We start from the raw sequence: 21,495 nt of genomic DNA on the forward strand, positions 1-21,495 counted from the left end.
ACTTTTTAAAACATCACTGGCCTCACGAGCGAATCCTATCCAGACACTTCTTTAAAAACAAGAAGATATTATCTAGAGAGGACCTGAACAAGGACATTAAGCCCTTCTTAATTCCTTTTTGGAATTATATCCAAATTAGACATTACTTGACCAAGACCGACACAGCACATTGCTGGACAAGACCACTCACAAAATTGGAAGACCTTTGCACAAAAAAAACCCCACACAGACATATCATTTCATCTTTGTACAACTCACTGTTCGAGGATAAGACGGATTTCTCCAGCTCCTCATGTCAGAATTGGGAAAAAGATATAAATACCTCTCTGACTGATGAGAACTGGGAAAAAATCTTCACGTATGCTCATAAGGGGTCACTAAACGTAGCCACACAAGAATGCAGTTTTAAAATCATCACCAGATGGTACAGAACACCCTCTATTCTTCACAAATTCTCGCCAATACTCTCCGACTGATGTTGGAGGTGTAAACAAGAGGAAGGCTCGATGCTCCACATATGGTTGACCTGCCCATTGATACAAAACTTTTGGAAATCAGTCCACGAGACCATTTCCTTAGTCACATCGGAAAACTTTGACTTTACACCAGCACAATATCTCTTACACTTCAACTCCCTCCCAAAGAAACGTTATTTGAAATCGCTCCCAATGTTTATGATCAATGCTGCACGACAATGTATCCCCGCTCATTGGCGCACAAATATTACTCCTTCCAAAATAGAATGGTTCAGAAGAATAAACAACATAGAAAAAATAGAAGAACTCATAAGTATTTCTCAGGAGAGAATAACGAATTTCTCGACAACATGGTATAATTGGATGGTTTTCAAAGAGTCACAGACATATAAAACAATCATTCAGTAAAACTGACAAGCACCCTCTGCAAGGCTATTAAACATCTTGATAAAGTGGATGGAATATACAGGTAAATTACCCTAAGTCAGACAACTCTCAATAAGCTCCCCCTCCCCATTTTTTTATTTTTTTCCCTTTTTTTATTTTTTATTTTTTCCCCTTTTTCTCCTCCCCCTCCCCCCTCTCCCCAACCCCTTCTCTACTTATCTTGACCACGAAAGAAATATATAACTGAATAACCTGTTTACTGGTCGAGATGGGTTCAACAAAAAAAATAAAAAATTCTCTTTTTTTCCTTTTATGCTATTTAATGTTCTCTCATTTACGACTCGCTCTCCTCAATTATTTTGTCCGATTAATGACTATATTTTGGCATAAGAGTGTAATTTGCGACACCACGTTTTCGGATATTTATCACTATTGTTAACATATGCAGTTATATGATGTATCTATACGATGCTATGTTTGATTTCATATTCACCTAATAAAACTTTATGAAACAAAAAAAAAAAACTATTAACATTTCTATTTCTGAAAGCATTCTTAATTTACAGCATTTTTTCACACCTGCCTAAAACTGTTCTGTATGTATACAGTATACATTGCCTTGAAAAAGTATTTATACTCGTTGAAAATTTTCCACATTTTGTAATGTTACAACCAAACACGTAATTGGATTTTATTGGGATTTTATATGATAGGCCAACACAAAGTGGCACATATAATTGTGCAGTGGAAAGAAATCGCTAAATGGTTTTCAAAATATTTCTACCAGCTTTGCACATCTAGATGACATGTTTGCCTATTCTTCTTTACAAAAAAGCTCAAGGTCTGTCAGATTGGATGGAGAGCGTCTGAACAGCAATTTTCAAGTCTTGCCACAGATTCTCAATTGGACCTAGGTCTGGACTTTGACTGGGCCATTCTAACATATAAATATACTTTGAGCTAAACCATTCCATTGTAGATCTGGCTGTATGTTTAGGGTAGTTGCCCTGTTGGAAGTGCCTAAGTCTCAAGTCTTTTGCAGACTCTAACAGGTTTTCTTCTAAGATTGCCCTGTATGTGGCTCCATCCATCTTCCCATCAACTCTGACAAGCTTCCTTGGCCCTGCTAAAGAAAATAATCCCCACAACATGATGCTGCCACCACCATGTTTTACGGTGGGGATTGTGTGTTCTGACCAAAGCACCTTCTTTCACATGTTTTCTGTGTCCCCTACATGGCTTCTCATAAACTGCAAATGGGACTTCTTATGGCTTTCTTTCAACAATGGCTCTCTTCTTGCCACTCTTTCATAAAGGCCAGATTTGTGAAGTGCATGACTAATAGTTACCCTGCAGACAGATTCTCTCACCTGAGCTGTGGATCTCTGCAGCTCCTCCAGAGTTACCATGGGCCTCTTGGCTGCTTCTCTGATTAATTCTCTCCTTGTCTGGCCTGTCAGCTTAGGTGGATGGCCATATTTTGGTAGGTTTGCAGTTCTGCCATGCTCTTTCCATTTTCGGATGATGGATTGAACAGTGTTCCATGAGATGTTCAAAGCTTGGGATATTTTTTTATAACCTTACTATGCTTTAAATTTCTCCACAACTGTATACCTGTCTAGTGTGTTCCTTGGTCTTTATGGTGCTGTTTGTTCACTAATGTTCTCTAACAGACCTCTGAGGGATTCACAGAACAGATATATTAATACTGAGATTAGATTACACACAGGTGGACTCTGTTTACTAATTAGGTGACCTCTGAAGGCAAAGACTTTCTCCAGATTCTGTAGTCATGAATCAGGACATTCCATCCTATGGCCGGGTTTTTCTAAATGCCTGCAACAGGTGTGCAGGGTCATTATATACTCACTTTTGAGGATAGCTCAGAGCTCCCAGTTTGGAGACAGCTTCCAGCGTGGGAGACAGGAGGTCTCACCCATGGTCAAGGGGCCCCACCCAGAAGCCAAGATACAGAGAGTCTCATTGAGGGGTCAATGGGCCCAGCCAGAAGCCAGAATAAAAGCAGGTGTTGCTTCCAGGAGTCAGGTTGGCTCCTATCAGGGGTGTCAGGAGAACCTCAATCCTTAAACTAAAGGTGGGCTGTGCTTAGGGGTGCTGTGACTGAAGGCTAGAGAGCCAAGTGTTCCAACAGAGCAGGACAACACAGTCAAAGGGACTCGTAAGAGGAGCAGAAGTGCTGCCAACAAGTGAGCCAGGTAGCTCCATATTTTCATTTATACATGTTATCTGGAAGAAACCCCTGCGTGGGCAACTAATGTACATATGAACTTTTCCATTTATTGAATGGAAGTGGGCTTCCATGCCCTTAAATACAATATTGGACTGGCGCAACTCGCAACGTGTAAACGCACATATTGCTTGAGTTTAATCACCCCAATTACACAATATATACTGTATAATAAATCAAAGGATGCGTTTTTTACTTATAATGCCGAGTGCAAATCACAAATCACATTTCATTAGTAAAGCAACTGTTTCAAATGACCACATTCTTTGACAAGCTAAATTTAATAGTAAATCAATGATTTTGGATGACCTTGTTCTTTGACATTTAGCTTGACAAAGAATGTGGTCTTTCGAAACCATTGCTTTACTGATAAAGCATTACAATCACTAAGCCAGCCCTTCAAAATCCTCTTCCATTCATGGAAACCCTTACTCTTCAACTTCAAACTTCCCCCCAGGAGACTGTTCACATTCTCCTCTGCTATAGGCCACCTGGGCCAAAATCGCAGTTTTTGCCATCATTAACGGAGTTTATATCCACTTATACCCTTAACAGCAAACACCTTTTGCTGCTCGGGGACTTTAATCTGTGGGCCAACTCCGCACAGGATCCCATTGCGGACGCCTGCATTGATCACCTGGAGGGATTAGGGCTACAGCAACTTATATGCGGGCCAACACATGCTTCAGGTCACACACTCGACCTAATTTTCAGACAAAATCTGAAAATAAGCATTTTAGAAAATGAACCATTGCCATGGACAGACCACCATGCAATTAATTTCATAATCTCCAAAATTCCCCCAGTGATAAAAGCACCCAAGCCGGTGACAATACACTGGGCTAGATCTCAGAAGAAGCTCCATTCGGAACTCTTCAAATCTACCTTGGGAAACAGAATCAAAACAATCCATCCACATCAAACAGCCGCAGATACACTGGATGCCATAAACGCAGCCCTGCTACAGTCAGCCGATTTAGTAGCACCGAAACGCAAAGCCTGCATCCGAAAAAGAAAGTCCGGCTGGTTCAACAACCAGCTGTCGCTTCTGAAGCAAGAGCGCAGAAGGGCGGAAGCCGCCTGGAAAAGAAGTCCTGCAGAGGATAACCTCATCATCTACAAGGCAATAACAACACGATATCATAAAGAAATCTTCAAAGCCAAGAAACATAATTTTTCTATGGCGATTAACAGCGCCCTAAACCGCCCCCGCGAACTCTTCAAGATGGTCACCCAGACCATGAACCCAGGATGTCTTGAAGTCCCCAACTCAGACACCCAAGAGTTCTGCAATGAACTATCGGATTTCTTCATCAACAAAATTGAAAGAATCCGGGAAAGCATCATGCAAAACAATACCCCCCTCAACCCCACCGTCAATCAACCACAAAACACCCACAGAAACGCTCTACAATCAACAAAGTTCACTCTGGAACCGATCTCCATCGATACCACAAAAAATATCATTGGTGCTTTGCGGAACAGCACATCACCCAATGATATCATCCCCACCAAACTGCTGAAGGAATGTGCCGACATCCTGGCACCACCCATCACACAGCTTATAAACCAGTCATTTAAGGAAGGCACAGTGCCATCCCTGTTGAAAGAGGGCACAATCCAGCCCATCTTGAAAAAACCCAACCTGGATCCCAAGGACCCAACTCACCGCCGTCCCATAACAGGCCTAAATGTTCTCTCCAAGATAATGGAGAAAGTAGTGGTACAACAGCTGCAACAGCATCTAGATACCCACAATCTACTGGATCCATTACAATCAGGCTTCCGTCCCGGACACGGGACAGAAACGGCCTTACTCAAAATATGGGACGATGCCCTCGAGGCCGCAGACGAAGGAGAATCTTGTCTCCTGATTCTGCTGGACCTAAGCGCAGCCTTTGACACGGTAGACCACAAACTGTTACTGATGCGACTAGCCAAGGTAGCAGAAGTCGCAGAAGGTGATTTACCATGGTTTTCTTCCTTTCTTGAAAACCGATCACAAACAGTTAAATTGGGTTGTTTCACGTCGGAAAAGCGCACGGTGTCATGTGGAGTCCCCCAAGGATCCCCCCTGTCACCGGTGCTTTTCAACATCTATCTTCGCCCTCTCTTTGATATTATCAGTAGCCAAGAACTACTCTATCACTCTTATGCAGACGATACGCAACTGTATTTTCGCATCTGCAACAAAAAGGATCATCATCTCAGTTTAGAGAAATGTCTCTCTTTGATAGAAAACTGGATGACTAAGAGTTATCTTAAACTCAACAGTTCAAAAACAGAACTCCTTATGTTTCACGCCAGCCGAAAGAGTCAACTGGCAACAACCTGGACACCCCCGCCCATTCTGGGCCAAATCATCACCCCTAGCTCCAAAGTCAAAAGTCTCGGGGTCATCTTCGACACCTTCATGACAATGGACGCACAAATAGGGTCAGTAGTCAGCGGAGCGCACCATCTGTTGCGCCTACTACGCAGACTTATTCCATTTATCCCCAAAGAAGACGTAGCAGTCGTGGTGGGAACAATCGTGAATTCCAGACTGGACTATGCAAATGCCCTTTACCTCGGACTCCCAAAGTACCAAATCTCTCGTCTGCAAGTCGTACAAAATACGGCCGCCAGACTTGTGACTGGGAAAAAAAAATGGGAATCAATCTCACCTTCGTTGAGAACCCTTCACTGGCTGCCAGTAAAAGACAGAATTGCATTTAAAGCACTCTGCCTGACACATAAGTGCATCCATGGGAAGGCTCCGCAATATCTTTGCGACAAGATAGAACCTCACAATTCGAATCGCGTTCTGCGATCCACCGACCAAAATCTGGTCAGGGTACCAAAAACCAAATACAAGTCCAAAGGAGAAAGAAGGTTTGCTTTTCAGGGTCCTAGACTATGGAACGCTTTACCAACCAGCATTCGGTTGGAGGAAAACCACCTGACTTTCAGAAGACAGATCAAAACTCTGCTCTTTTGATGTCATGAGACACGAACAACTAGCGCCCAGAAGCGATTCAGTTCGCATGCGCCGCGCTTTATAAGTTTTTCATTCATTCATTCATTCATAAAATGTGATGTGTATATTTGCACTTGGATATACAAGAAAAAAAGCATTTTCACAGATTTAAGGACTACACATCCTTTGATTCGTTATACAGTCACAATGTGTATGGAGCCTATTTGATGTGGTGGCCTGTTTCTTTGGCTTTGCTGCCAATTGTAAAGCCTCGTACACACGATCAGATTTTTAGATGACCGTTCGTTTGTTTTTGTTTAAAGTGAAAAGGTTACGAACTGTACAAAAATTCTCATACCACAGAATTCAACTCCAGAAGTGAAGTAATGTGTTGAATAGTTTTGTATGTATTCTTTCGTTTCTGAGCATATGTAGTCTTGCTCTTACGATTTTTTTTCGGACGAAAACCTTACTAATTAAATGAAAATCGGACGTTAAAGGGTCACTAAAGGAATGGTTTCATGTCCTCATTGTTCTAAAAAATTATGTTTTTTTTTTAATGTCATTAAAAAACGATCGTGTGTGGGCTCTAGGGCATTTTTCACGATCTAAAAAAATGGCCATTTATAATTTCGAACATGCTCTATTTTTTCACGACGTTTTTAACGTTGTCGTTTTTAAGGTTGTGAAAAATGGTCGTGTATGGGCTTTAACGACGTGAAAAAAACGCACATGCTCAGAAGCAAGTTATGAGACGGGAGCGCTCGTTCTGGGAAAACTAGTGTTCGTAATGGAGTAAGCACATTCATCACGCTGTAACAGACAGAAAAGCGCAAATCGTCTTTTACTAACACGAAATCAGCAAAAGCAGCCCCAAGGGTGGCACCATCCGAATGGAACTTCCCCTTTATAGTGCCGTCGTACGTGTTGTATGTCACCGTGCTTTGCTAGAGCATTTTTTTTCACAATTATGTGTAGGCAAGGCCGTTTTAATGATCGGGTTGAAAAAAACATTGTTTTTTCTAGACCAGCCCTCAAAATTTCCACTCGCCTACTAGCATTTGGCGAGTGGATTTAAGCTGGGGGCGAGTGATAACAGGGCTGCATGACCAATCTCCCTCCAATCTGTGCCTACACTTAGAGTCCCGATGAGATTGGCGGCCGAAGAGGAAAGGTGCATGCTCGGGAAAAGTAGTCTGTTGAGCCGCGCACAGGCAGAGCAGTACACAGGTGCTCTCCTTACAATTCTCATTAAGCCATAGGACCTAACAGTATGACCTCTCTGAGCCTGCCCCCCTCCCCCGGGCCCCGACCAATGTAGCTGGAGAGCAGAAAGTAATGAGTGAGGTGGAGGATTGCAAAAATTACCACTCCGGTGCAGTGCTCACTGAAAGTTGCCCTGACATGAGAGCGGCAGCCTTCTAGTTTGTACAGTTTTCTTCTCCTTGTGCTCTCTGCAAGTGTCCAACAGTTTAGCCTGAGCACTGTGAACAGACTGGTCTCAATGTGTGCTGTGCGCTGTCAGTGTGCGCTGTGCTATGGTGTCAATGGCTGTGCAGTTGTGTGGATCTCAGCGCTGGATTGTACTCCCTTCCGCTGTGCTGCAGCTCCTCTCCTCTCTGCCAGCCTGAATAAAAGGGGGAAGTGGGGACATGCAAGCGTGGAGCCGCACACACAGGCTCCTGATGATGAGATGAATGGGAGAGAGAGAGAGGATGGATGGGAGTTGCAGAGGAGACAGCAAGAGAATGGGGAAGAGACCCAGTTCTAGTGCCCTGTCCCTCTGGTCTGCCCCCAGTGCCCTGTCCCTCTGGTCTGCCCCCAGTGCCCTGTCCCTCTGGTCTGCCCCCAGTGCCCTGTCCCATTTTGTTAAAGTTGTTGTTGGTAATATTGAATTTTGTAACTTGATTCTGCATAAAACATTGTTATTCCATGAGATAATCTACGAGGGCGTGTTTACGGTTGCAATTAGGCGCAGGGCAGTGTATGAATTAGGTGGGGCAACTGGTGGCGAGTAACTCTTGAGGCCTGGCTAGTAGCTCAGGACTTGAAATTTTGAGCCCTGTTAATGTCATTTTTAGAACCTGAAAAACGGTCGTGTGTATGCGGCATGAGACTTACCGGTAACAGTATTTCCTTATCAAAAGATTTTTTTGAGTTTACAAGAAAAAACATAACAGGTATGTTAAGTGAACATATTGCGATAAAGGGAATTAAGCTCAAAATTACATATGCTGATAACAATCCAGAGTACATAAAGAGAAAATTAGAAATAACCTGGAGGGATAATGTAAAGCTGTATGAGACTAGTTGAGTCTAAAATTATCAAATTTACCAAGAGCGATTGCTATGTTAGAGCTGAAGAAAGAGGATTGTATCCTGTAAGGATGGGAGCTTCAAAATCATAATAGGGATAGGGGGGAAAAGGAAGGCGAAAAAGAAGGGAACAAAGAAGAAAAGAAAAAGGAGTCCACAAGGTTGATTCAAGATCCATCATGAGAGTTAGTATGGTCATTTTAAGTCATCATAAGTCGTCTTAAATCAGCTACCATGGCAAAAGAACATTTTCATCAAAGGAAGACGGCAAACAGTGCGGAAGGGGATACAAGATATAGAAGTGACACATTTATTTAGGATTTCTAAGAATGTCCATACTCATGAAGGACATGGGGGAGATCCATGCCGGGTAAAAAGCGGGGTTTTTGAAGAAGGAGGGAAGAGGATTATGTGAAGATTGTAAATGTTGCTTAAATTTGAGTCTATCCCAGAGGGATAAAAAGTGTTTGGTGATGGGGTTGCGTGAACCAAAGCGGTCTTTTGGATGAAGCCAAAGTAGATTAGAGATTGATGGTGTGGGGCCCAAAAATCTATACCAGACCCATATCCGAGCATGCAACCTGGCAGGCCGCAGGAAAAGAGGGGGGGGACGAGAGAGCGCCCCCCCCCTCCTGAACCGTACCAGGACACATGCCCTCAACATGGGGAGTATGTCCCCATTTTGATGGGGACAAGGGCCTCATCCCCACAACCCTTGCCCGGTGGTTGTGGGGGTCTGTGGGCAGGGGGCTTATCAGAATCTGGAAGCCCCCTTTAACAAAGGGGACCCCCAGATCCCGGCCTCCCCTATGTGAATTGGTAACGGGGTACATTGTACATGTAATCCAGTCTGTCCAGTGTTGTAATCCATTCGCAATGTCCCACGGTGATTCGATGTCCAGCGATGCTCCAGTCTCCACTCCACACAAAAACCCCCATGATGCGTAAGAGGGGTCACCCGTCCACATCATTGGGGAACCCCCACTGGGCGGCAGATTTAAATGGACGTACCTGTACGCCAATCTGTCTGATTGTGCCATTCTGTCGATGTAAATAGTCATGCGGCGGTCGGCAAGTAAATGTTAATGTCCTGTCCTGTTAATGTAAATGTTGGCGTCCTGTCAGTAAATTTCACTTTGGGGGGTTGGCAACACTGCTGTTACACACACACAGCTGTGCCCAATATGCATGCCCATTACAGGAGCCCTTGCATGAAGTTGGGGAGTGCTAAATCTTTTTTGAAAATTCTATTAATTATTTTTAAAGTGAGTGCTAAATCTTTGCAATAAAAAAATCCCGATGTTACATTACAGCTGAGAAATAAAAATACATTCAAATAAAATTTTAAAGCATGTGAGAAAGGAAAAACGATTTATATTGGTGCCTATGATGGCATTATGTAAACAAAGATAATAATAATGCAGCATCTCTCATTAGTATGAGACTCGCTTTACTGAGATGCCAAAATAAGAAGATCTGCTTCCATAGTTTTAAAACAGCGTATTTATCTTAACAGACTGACAACACTTTGCCAGTATCAAAGCCAACAACCTATTAGATTTAGCCAGCCTTGCAATGCAATAAAAGATCCTCTCAATCTTGTTCTACAGGTCCTGCAAAAAGCTACACCACCACTTCATAGATAGGGAGAATGTGTATGAACCATTAATCCTGCACTGCCAAAGCGACAGTCCATACATGTGCCAGACTGCATTTACCATCTGTAAACAATTACAGAATATAAATAATTCATAATAATAATGCAGCATATGTAGTGTGACAAACACTAAACTGAGATTTTAAAAATAACTAATTTAATAAATGTACTAATTATTGGATCTTTATATGCAATATGCAAATGCTACAATACAATAATTAGTTGCAAAATTTCAGAATATTAATAATACAGCACACTGTATGTAGTGTGACAAACACTAAAATGAGATTTTAAAAATAATCAGCTAACACCTTTTCTTAAAGTGTCTTAGCAAATTGTTGACTCTATAGTATATGGAAATGCTACAATGCAATAATTAGCAAAAAAATGCATAAAGTATACAGTTGTGCTCAATAGTTTACATACCCTGGCAGAATGTATGATTTCTTGGCCATTTTTCAGAGACTATGAATAATAACACAAAAACGTTTCTTTCGCTCATGGTGTTTGGCTGAAGCCATTTATTATCAATCAACTGTGTTTACTATTTTTAAATCATAATCACAACAGAAACTACCCAAATGACCCCGATCAAAAGTTTACATACCCTGATGATTTTGGCCTGATAACATGCACACAAGTTGACACAAAGAGGTTTGAATGGCTATTAAAGGTAACCATCCTCACCTGTGATCTGTTTGCTTGTAATAGGTGTGTGTAGGTGTGTGTGTATCAATGAGTTTCTGGACTTCTGACAGACCTTTGCATCTTTCATCCAGTGCTACACTGACGTTTCTGGATTCTGAGTCATGGGAAAAGCAAAAGAATTGTCAAATGATCTGCGGTGAAAAGGTAGTTGAACTGTATAAAACAGGAAAAGGATATAAAAAGATATCCAAGGAATTGGGAATGCCAAGCAGTGTTCAAAATTTAATCAAGAAGTAGAAAATGAGGGGTTCTCTTGAAACCAAACCAAACGGACAGGTAGACCAACCAAATTTTAAGCCATAACTGCCAGGAAAATTGTTTGGGATGCAAAGAAAAACTTCCTGATTTAAGCCATGTCTCTGCACTTCTTGGTCGCCAGAATATTGTGCCTTCAAGAGCCAATATTTTGATCCTGTCTCTCCTTCTGCCAACTGTATCTTCCCTACCATTCGTTACCGACATTTGGCTTGTTCCACGACTACGCTTCTGCTGAATCCCAACCTGCAACTATTTGTTACCGACTTTTGGCTTGTTTCTCGACTACGCTTCTGCTTGATCCCTACCTGCTATATCTGCTTCCCGACCCAGGCTTGCTCAACCTCTAGGTGGGGCTATCCTGAGGACTGCGACCTGGTACTAACACGCAGCAAGGCCCATCTCCACCATCAGGAGCTCTGGTGAAAATCGGTTAGTGCTTATGCCACGTACACATGATCATTTTTCGGCATGAAAAAAAAAACTTTGTTTTTCAGCATGTCCAAAAAACTAAGTTTTTCCAACTTCATCATTAAAAACGACATTGCCCACACACCATCATTTTTAAAAAATTATGAAAAAAGTGTGGTGACGTACAACACGTACGGCGCAACTCTAAAGGGGAAGTTCTATTCGCCTTTGGGCTGTTTAGCGGATTCCGTGTTAGTAAAAGACGATTCACGCTTTTCTGTCTGTTACAGCATGATGAATGTGCTTACTCCATTATGAACGGTAGTTTTACCTGAACGAGCGCTCCCATCTCATAACTTGCTTCTGAGCATGCGCGGGTTTAAAACGTCGTTTTAGCCCACACACGATCCTTTTTTACAACCCAAAAAAAATCATTTTTTAAAACGAAATTAAAAAATGCAGCATGTACGATTTTTTTTTGTCGTTTTTCAGAAGCCGAAAAACGATGTGAAGCCCACACACGATCATTTTAAATGACGTTTTTGAAAACGTTGTTTTTTTTCATGCCGAAAAATTATCGTGTGTACGCGGCATTAGACCCCGTACCTCAGGTGAACCCTTGTCATCAGCCAGGGTGACCTGTGAGAATACATGCTCCGCTGCTATAGATACTGGCCTCTGAGCCTGACTACAGACTGTGACATTCCTATTCTCTGAAAAATGGCCAAAAAAAATCATAAATTCTGCCAGGGTATGTAAACTTATAAGCACAAATGTACGCTAACAAGGTAAAATATTTGAGAGATACATCATACCTCCAACTGTCCTGGATCCCAAAGGACTGTACTGCTATTTACTAACTGAATTCCACAGTCTCACTGGTCCAGGTGGCAGCTAGGCTAAGCAGGCTACCGTAGAAATGAATTGGTGGCCACTGAGCCAAGCTGTCTGCTGATTCATTTCTATAGCAGGCAGCAGCACCGATCTGCCCTATACGCCAGCTACGCAAGCTGCGTAGGGCCCCGAGTAATACTCGGGGCCCCCGATTTTTCCCCGCAGCCGCCGTCACCGCCACTAGAGGTCCGTGGATGGGCGGAGACAATGTCTCCGCCGGCCGCCATTTTCTTGTAGACCAAATAGGAATTGAGCTGTGGCACTGCCCACCTCCCGCCCTGCTGATGTCTGTCTGTGAGTGAAATGGTGTGAGAAGGGGCAGGGGTGGGTGGTTCGGCAGCTCAATTCCTATTGGCAGCCACCCGGCCGGCTCTCCACTGTCCTGTCCACACTGTAATTGCGGCAGAGAGAGTCTCTGCTGCTATGGCTTCATACCTGATGATGTAAGGGGGGGGCTCCGCTGGGATTGCCTGATGTAAGGGGGGGGCTCTGCTGGGATTGCCTGATGTAAGGGGGGGGCTCCGCTGAGATTTTCTGATGTAAGGGGGGGGGGGGGCTCAGCTGGGATTGCCTGATGTAAGGAGGGGCTCCGCTGGGATTGCCTCCATCAGATTCCCAGAAGTCATTTTGACACAAGGCCCACCCAGGTGGGGCAGTGGGGGGCAGGTTACTTTTGCTCAGTCTTATTGTCTGGGAAGCTCAATGTCAGGATCTATGGGTCCTGTCTACATTAAAACACAGCCACTTCTGGGTATTCAAGAAATGCCCACTGGATCACTACTTTACCCCCACCAGGGAAATACAGTCTGTACAGAAATTAGCTGTTTATTATCAGTACATCAAAATTATCCTGTTCCCTTAATCATAAAAGGTTTATGAACCTCTTTTTCTAGTTTAAAAAAATGGAGACTGGAGGTAAGGATCAACGTCAAAAGCTAAATCAATTCATCTATGTGTTAAAATTCAGGAGTCTCCATACTGTCGTGCAAGCCATCCAGCTGGGAGACTGGAGGATATCAGTGGATCTGCAGGACGGTTATCTACATATATCATTTCTGCAGCCCTTCCAAAAATTCCTCAGGTTCTCAGTGGGGGAGGACACTGCTTATTCGTATGTCTGCCCCTGATTTCTGTATTAGCTCAATTGAGGGAACCAGAGCTTTGAGTCTATCATTACTTGAATGATATAATTCTGTTAGCCCATGTGACGAACTAGAAGCACAATGAGAGAGCACACGGGTGCGGATCACACGGAACCCGGTGTGCATTGTCAAAAGTGGGTGCACAGGAATGACAATGAGACACAGCACAAGGAAATAGACCACTGGGCAGCAATATATAATACAGGGCTCAAAATTTCAAGTCCTGAGCTACTAGCCAGGCCTCAAGAGTTACTCGCCACCAGTTGCCCCACCTAATTCATACACTGCCCTGCGCCTAATTGCAACCGTAAACACGCCCTCGTAGATTATCTCATGGAATAACAATGTTTTATGCAGAATCAAGTTACAAAATTCAATATTACCAACAACAACTTTAACAAAATGGGACAGGGCACTGGGGGCAGACCAGAGGGACAGGGCACTGGGGGCAGACCAGAGGGACAGGGCACTGGGGGCAGACCAGAGGGACAGGGCACTGGGGGCAGACCAGAGGGACAGGGCACTAGAACTGGGTCTCTTCCCCATTCTCTTGCTGTCTCCTCTGCAACTCCCATCCATCCTCTCTCTCTCTCCCATTCATCTCATCATCAGGAGCCTGTGTGTGCGGCTCCACGCTTGCATGTCCCCACTTCCCCCTTTTATTCAGGCTGGCAGAGAGGAGAGGAGCTGCAGCACAGCGGAAGGGAGTACAATCCAGCGCTGAGATCCACACAACTGCACAGCCATTGACACCATAGCACAGCGCACACTGACAGTGCACAGCACACATTGAGACCAGTCTGTTCACAGTGCTCAGGCTAAACTGTTGGACACTTGCATAGAGCACAAGGAGAAGAAAACTGTACAAACTAGAAGGCTGCCGCTCTCATGTCAGGGCAACTTTCAGTGAGCACTGCACCGGAGTGGTAATTTTTGCAATCCTCCACCTCACTCATTACTTTCTGCTCTCCAGCTACATTGGTCGGGGCCCGGGGGAGGGGGGCAGGCTCAGAGAGGTCATACTGTTAGGTCCTATGGCTTAATGAGAATTGTAAGGAGAGCACCTGTGTACTGCTCTGCCTGTGCGCGGCTCAACAGACTACTTTTCCCGAGCATGCACCTTTCCTCTTCGGCCGCCAATCTCATCGGGACTCTAAGTGTAGGCACAGATTGGAGGGAGATTGGTCATGCAGCCCTGTTATCACTCGCCCCCAGCTTAAATCCACTCGCCAAATGCTAGTAGGCGAGTGGAAATTTTGAGGGCTGTATAATAGGTTCGCACCGATACAATTTTTACAAGTATGAGTACCGATACTTTTCCTCAAGTACTCGCCGATACCGATACCCATTTTTACTTTTTTTTTTAACTTACATTTTTATAACTTTAACTTTTTTTTGGTGGAGAGACGGGGAGGGGTTATTGGTTAGGGTGGAGAGGGGGAGGGGGTTATTGTTTAGGGTGGGGAGGGAGGCTATTGTTTAGGGTGGAGAGGTGGGTTATTGTTTAGGGCAGAGAGGGGGCAAGGGGGCTATTTGGGAACCCAATCACTGCACTACAACACCCATTATACCTGCCTTCCCGCTCCCAAGAAATTCTGCAGCAGAAAAGCCTGGCTCAGTGCAGGACACACAGCTCACCAGGCAGGCAGATCTGTCACCCCGCAGCCAATCACAGAGGATCCCGAGGAGGAGAAGCACATCGATGGAGGACACAAAAACAGAGTCGGCGTGGGAGGGGTGGCACCGGGGCAGGTCCTCTACGGGGAAGGGAAATCCCCACTGACAGCTGAAACTTCATTGGTTGTTAAGGACACGGCGGCCCTGGTCCTTAACAACTAATGACTGCCTGCATTATTTTGTATACATTTCATCTGTCAGCGGGGGAATAGCGCTGACAGATGAAAGAGCCGAACCTGAAGGTATTGGTTTTAGGTATCGCCGCATTTGCACGAGTAACGATACTCGTGTAAATGCTTATTATCGCCACCAATACTGATACCAGATAGTTCACAGAGGAGCAATTTAGAATGGAGATAAACACAGCACTGGGGAAGGGTCTGTAAACACAGAGCAGTAATCCTTGTACAGCAGGGTACATCAGTATGGCACCATAGAAGTTAAGTCTGGCACACAGGGTGGAAATCAAGGCCCAACAGGGTAGACCACAGGATAGCACTGCTGGTCCTTGGCACAGGGCAGCAATCCAGGCACACAGCAAGGGAAGACAGCGTAACATAAGGAAATTATTCCAGACAGCTGCACATTCAATAATCCTTTTTGTTGAAGCTTCATGACAAGTGGTTGACAGATGGAGCAGGGGACAAAGAGGTAGATGTGTTTCACGCAAATGTTAGCGCTAAGTCATTACCTGGGCAGACGGGGTTTGGCACAGCAACAGGTCAGCAATTTGGCACAGCAAGGGTTAAGTCCTTAGCACAGGCAGGTGAGGTCCCTGGACATGCACTTGTGGGGTCTGAATCGAGAGGGAGAGTAGCATGGGGCTCCCTGGTCATGGGTCTGGGCACAGTTTAGGACCTGGGGAGAGCAGAGGGCACAAGCAGAGAAGTTGCTGGGTAATGCAGGGCAGAGGCAGTTCCTGGAAGCCCAAACTCTGGGAAGCCCAAAGTCTGGGATCCTCAAAGTCATGAAACATAAAGGGAAAAAATGTGTACTGTTTTCCCCTAGCTCAGGTAGTTAGTTATACCCAAGCAGGGGTTTGAACTTTCAAACCAGGAAATCTGATGCTTAACATCAGATTTCCCAGGCAACAGATTTCCCCCTCTCCATCTAACCGCAGGGGGCAAACTCTTCTTCCCACACTGTGCCCTGCTGTACTCTGGTGCCTGGAGGGGATGAAGTCTGAGGTGAGGGTGTGAGGCCAGTGTAAAGAGATCAATACACTGGACGCAGCAGGGGACCTGACAGCCTGGTACCTCCACGCGTATGTGGAGTAGAGAGGTGGGGGACATGCGAAAAGTGAAGAGGGAAGCCAGGGTGCACCGACAGGTCAAGATTGGGATCAGCTTCTAAAGCAATGGGAGGTCCTACAGACCAGGCTAAAGACCTTTGTCTGAATAGTGAATCTCTGGAAGGGCCAGCTCAGGTTGACTCAGCAAATGGTGTATTTGGGGACGTAGTTCAACATCCATTCAGCCATTTTTTTGATCGATCAAAATTCAAAGTCACAGACACCGGCGGGGCTTGCTGTGTCCATCTGAAGGGCTCCTTTGCTGTGCATGCCGGCAGGACCTTACTATCTGCCACACGCAAGGGCTGTTACACTTCTCTCTATCACTTCCCTCTATCAACCTGAGATTCTACAGCCATCCACTGGGAGTTGTGATAGTTCCCTTCACGGGACATCTACACGCCGACGGACTGATGTTAACCCCTCCTCATCTGGATTCAGCAGTGGTATCGATGTACACATTTTTAGACCAGTATCATACTTAGCTACATGTTTTTATGACTGCTTTTGCTACTGTTTGGCATTACTCGCACCATTTTTACAGCTTATGTAGCTACGTCGATTTTATCTCCAGTGCAATATTTATTTTGTTACCTACTTGAAGACTATAACATTTTTAATGCTATTCCCATTGAGCGCTGCCTTTGTGTGTTTTTTATATCCTGCTATCCATGTTTCCAGTGGTTGGTAGCTGCACTGGGAATACGCCTGCAAGGAGATCAGCTAAAAGTAGTTGGATCTGTATGTGTTATAATTAATTGAAATTAGTTGATTAATCGATTAAAAAAGAAAATCGATGAATCGAACACAAACATTTTAATCAGTAACAGCCCTAATATATATATATATATATATATATATATATATATATATATATATATATATATATTGTAATTGATAGGGGCAGCGCTAATTACATTTCTTGTTTCAAACATTTGGGATACTTACCTTATACTTTAGCAGCAGCCCTAATTATTATCCATGATTCATTTTGTTCCATTCGCATGCATGCAGCTCCAGTTTATATCATCCAGTCAGCTCATTCCATTTCTCCTTGTGGGTTAGACTAGCAGGGGAGACTCAGAGTCAGGGGAGGGCTGGCAGCCTTAGGCCTGGGGGGCAAGTCCAGTCAAGTGGACCATAGAGCCGGTGGTGGAAAAGTGTTGGATCAAGGAAAACAGTCTAAGATTTTCCATGATCACAAAGGTGGGGGCAGGACAATGTGTCCCTCCAGAGCCCCTGACAGGAGCTGACTGGCAACTTTTGGCCCAGGGCAAGTATAACCCAGAGGCCCATGGTGGAGCGACTCGGCCCCACTCTCCCTCTTCCCTGCCTCCTCCCAACTTCCACCTGTCACTTTTGTCATTCATGTAAATTTACCATTTCATTGAGAAATGTAAGTGTTTTTTGCACACACATTTAAAAAAACATTTTAGGCCTGAAGATTACACAAAACCCCAAAACATTATATATTTCCTGAAAGCAGACACCCTAGACAATAAAATAGTAGTAGTTCCAATTTTTATGTTAGACGATATTACTGCAAAGGTCTAGGAAACGCAACATTTCTGTAAAAAAAAAAAAACACACTAAAGTGAAATTTAGGGCAAACAAATGCAATAAAACAACCCACATTTTTGGTAATATATAAAAGAGAAAGAAATGGCAGCAAACTTCAGTACCCTATATTTTCTATAGGCAAGGCTTCAAAAGCCCCTTATTGGTATCAGTTTGGTGTTACGGAGGAGTTCTTGTGTTGCTCTCATTCCGGCGTGCATGGTAATATGTACCGTGTATCGCAATCAACGTTTTCATGCGTAGGCTCCCCTGACACATTTGTTTATGTTCATACATGTGTATATGTGGGGGAAGGGGGGATTATGTTATTTTTTTTTGTCATCACACAGGGGACAAAAAGTCCCCCATGTAATGATTTTAAGGTGACAGGAGGCAGGATGAAGAGAAGGGACCTGGACCCCAGAAGAAGAGTCTGGGCTGTTCTGAACAACACGCTTTCACAGAGCAGGTAAGTATGACAAAAGTAACAATATTTACAACCACTTGTGTATTGCTATTGGTCACTGATGCATCAGTGACCAGTGGCAGGTAATCCTGCATTAGTGGCAGTGGCACCAGTGGCAGTGCTAATTACTGCTTCATGCTGCAGCATGAAGGGGTTAACACTGACACCACTGCTGCTAATGCCAAAAACTAATTATTCTAACATAATGAATATGACAAAACAACATTTTTTTTTTACTTACGGAATTAATATGAAACAAAACAAATGTTTCCATTGTGCTTATATCTATACAGGGCAGGTGGAGTCTCCCAACAGAAGGTAATAGGGTTGATTTACTAAAATTGGAGAGTGCAAAATCTGGTGCAGCTCTGCATGGTAGCCAATCAGCTTCTAACTTCAGCTTGTTCAATTAAGCGTTGACAATAAAACCTGGAAGATGATTGGTTTCTATGCACAGCTTCACCAGATTTAGCTTTCTCCTGTTTTAGTAAATCAACCCCATAGTCTCTAATGTGCTTGAAGTCCATGCAGCATTCATTGCACTAACCACACTGTTGCCGTATATTTGGGGTTGCCCAGTCACTCTGCACATGGGCAACACAGCGGCAGTGACTTACATACAGAGCCAAGGGGGAACGCACAACATTTAGAGCCTATTATGATCTTGACCATACAGAACCTTTATGCAGTCTATGTTCTAGGGCCTCAGAATATCGAGGCGGATCGGGTTTTCAGATCACAATGAGTGGTCTCGCCATCCATCCATCTTTGTCCATATCACTTAGGTTTGGGGCTCTCTGCTACTGGATTTTTTTCCATCCCCAGCCTATTTTAAAGTGCCCAGATTAATCTCTTGCTAGAGTCGCTACCCTCAATCAAAGGTGAAGGGAGAGGACGCTCTCACATATCCTTGACAATGGGGGTAGTGGCGCTGTAATCAGGTATGCAAGACAATATGTCCGTTGAATGATAGCCCTTTTATGTATTATACAGCGTGTGTCACACAATGGGAGAAATTGGAATGGGGAATGGAAAAAATGGGGAAAAGTCCTTTAGATTAAAATAATACAGAGTCCATGTTCCAGGGCAAGCCTCCAGGGGGGAGATGAGAGCAGGCTCCAAATATGCAAAACAAAAGAAAGAAGGCTCCACCAGGTCAGGAACAATGTGATTTTAATTTTACAATAGGTGCATTATCCACTTACATTTAAAATTAGAGAGGTGATCATCCGCTGCAGATGTAGGCTGTGATGTTAAAAATATCTCCTGGGATCTTTGTCAGCTGGGAAACCAGGAAGTCCAGGCAATGTGTGCTCCAAGAGTGAGGCTTGAGACACAGACACAAACAGCGTGGGAGCGCGATGATGTCACAGGCAGCGATAAATCGACAACGTTTCGGAGCATGCACCATAGGCTGCTAGGCATGCTCCTTTTTCAAGCATCGAAGCTTGAAAAAGGAGCGCGCCTAGCTGCCTAGCAGCCTATGGTGCATGCTCCGAAACGTCGTCGCTCTATCGCTGCCTATGACATCATCGCGCTCCCACGCTGTTTGTGTCTGTGTCTCAAGACTCACTCTTGGTGCACATTTTGCCCGGACTTCCTGGTTTCCCAGCTGACAAAGTTCCCAGGGGATATATTTAACATCACAGCCTACATCTGTAGCGGATGATCGCCACCTATGGGCCAGCACGGACTTGTATGCCGAATTCTCTAATTTTAAATGTAAGTAATTTCCAATGCTGATTCCGATGCCGAGATATAAATTACTTTAAGGTACTCAGAGGCTCCCCCCCAGGAACCCTAGTACCCCTGGTGTATATATCTAGATTTATCTTTAGGACTCATTATTTATCACATAATCATGTGTTTATAGTTAGGGAGCACAAGTCAAGCTATTGCATACACTCCCCCAGGTGTTGTTCACCTTTATTAAGGCACTTTGAGGTTCCCCTCCAGGAACCCTAGCCAGTGGCGTCTCCAGCTTTCATATTTAGGGGGGGCACATGGGGGGACAGGGAAAAAAGTAGGGGGGCCAACTATAAAATGCAATTATATATATATATATATATATATATAAATCCTGGGGCCCTTTACTACGATCCCACTATGGGCCCTTTCACATGTTCTGCAGTGAGCTCCCTTCCTACTATACTGGGGCCCCCCAGGGTGGCAGAAAACAAGAGATATGTCACCAGCACACCAAGAAAATATAAGGGTCCAAAGCAGTGGGAGAACTATCATTGTTGCATAGGTTGTCTTGCCACCGGGCCCTGGTGTTCTGCCACAGTGGGGATCCCCAGCTGTCCTGTCCCTGCTATTTACAGAGGTGGTCTGGCGTCTGTCTCCTTGGCAGCAGCGGCAGTCTATAAGGATCTAGTGCTGGTGACATTATGGGTGCATGCAGGGGAAGGCTGGCACTATTGGTTATAGAGAGCCGAGCCCCCAGCTGGTCACCTAGCAGCAGTAATGCTGTATAACCTTCTCTGTTGACATGCTGATCGGCATGTGATCTAGGTAATGCTCCCAGTCAGATCTAATAAACACAGTATTTATTAGCATCAAGAGTACAACCACATAAATATAATCAACTGTATGATCAGCAGCCATGTGGGCTCTATGCCTGTAAAGTGTGGGCTTTGATCAATAAAATCTCTGATATTTATGACTAGGATTTGACTAAGAGCATCACCTGGATTGCATCCCGATCAGCATGTCAGAGAAGGGTCCACTGCTGCTAAGCAACCTGCAGGGAGCTCAACTGTCTACAACCAATAGAGATGGGCTCGGGTGTGTTTGAAATCCCACATGCCCAATCCCGCCAGGAAGCCGACACTCCACAGTGCTAATCAATGTATGGGCTGCCTAAGAGCTAAGACCAGCCATAGACAGTTTAAATCTCAGCTGGTTCAGCAGAAACTGGCTGAGATTTGAACCATTAATGAGCAGATTCTCTTATAATTATCACTAGTGGTTGCTGTATAGTCACTAGTGATAATCACTGTTTGTCGGGAGAATACAATTGCTGGGCAGGAGGGATATTCCCGTCAGCAG

Source organism: Rana temporaria, chromosome 2 (genome assembly GCF_905171775.1).
Source record: "Rana temporaria chromosome 2, aRanTem1.1, whole genome shotgun sequence".
NCBI lineage: Eukaryota > Metazoa > Chordata > Amphibia > Anura > Ranidae > Rana > Rana temporaria.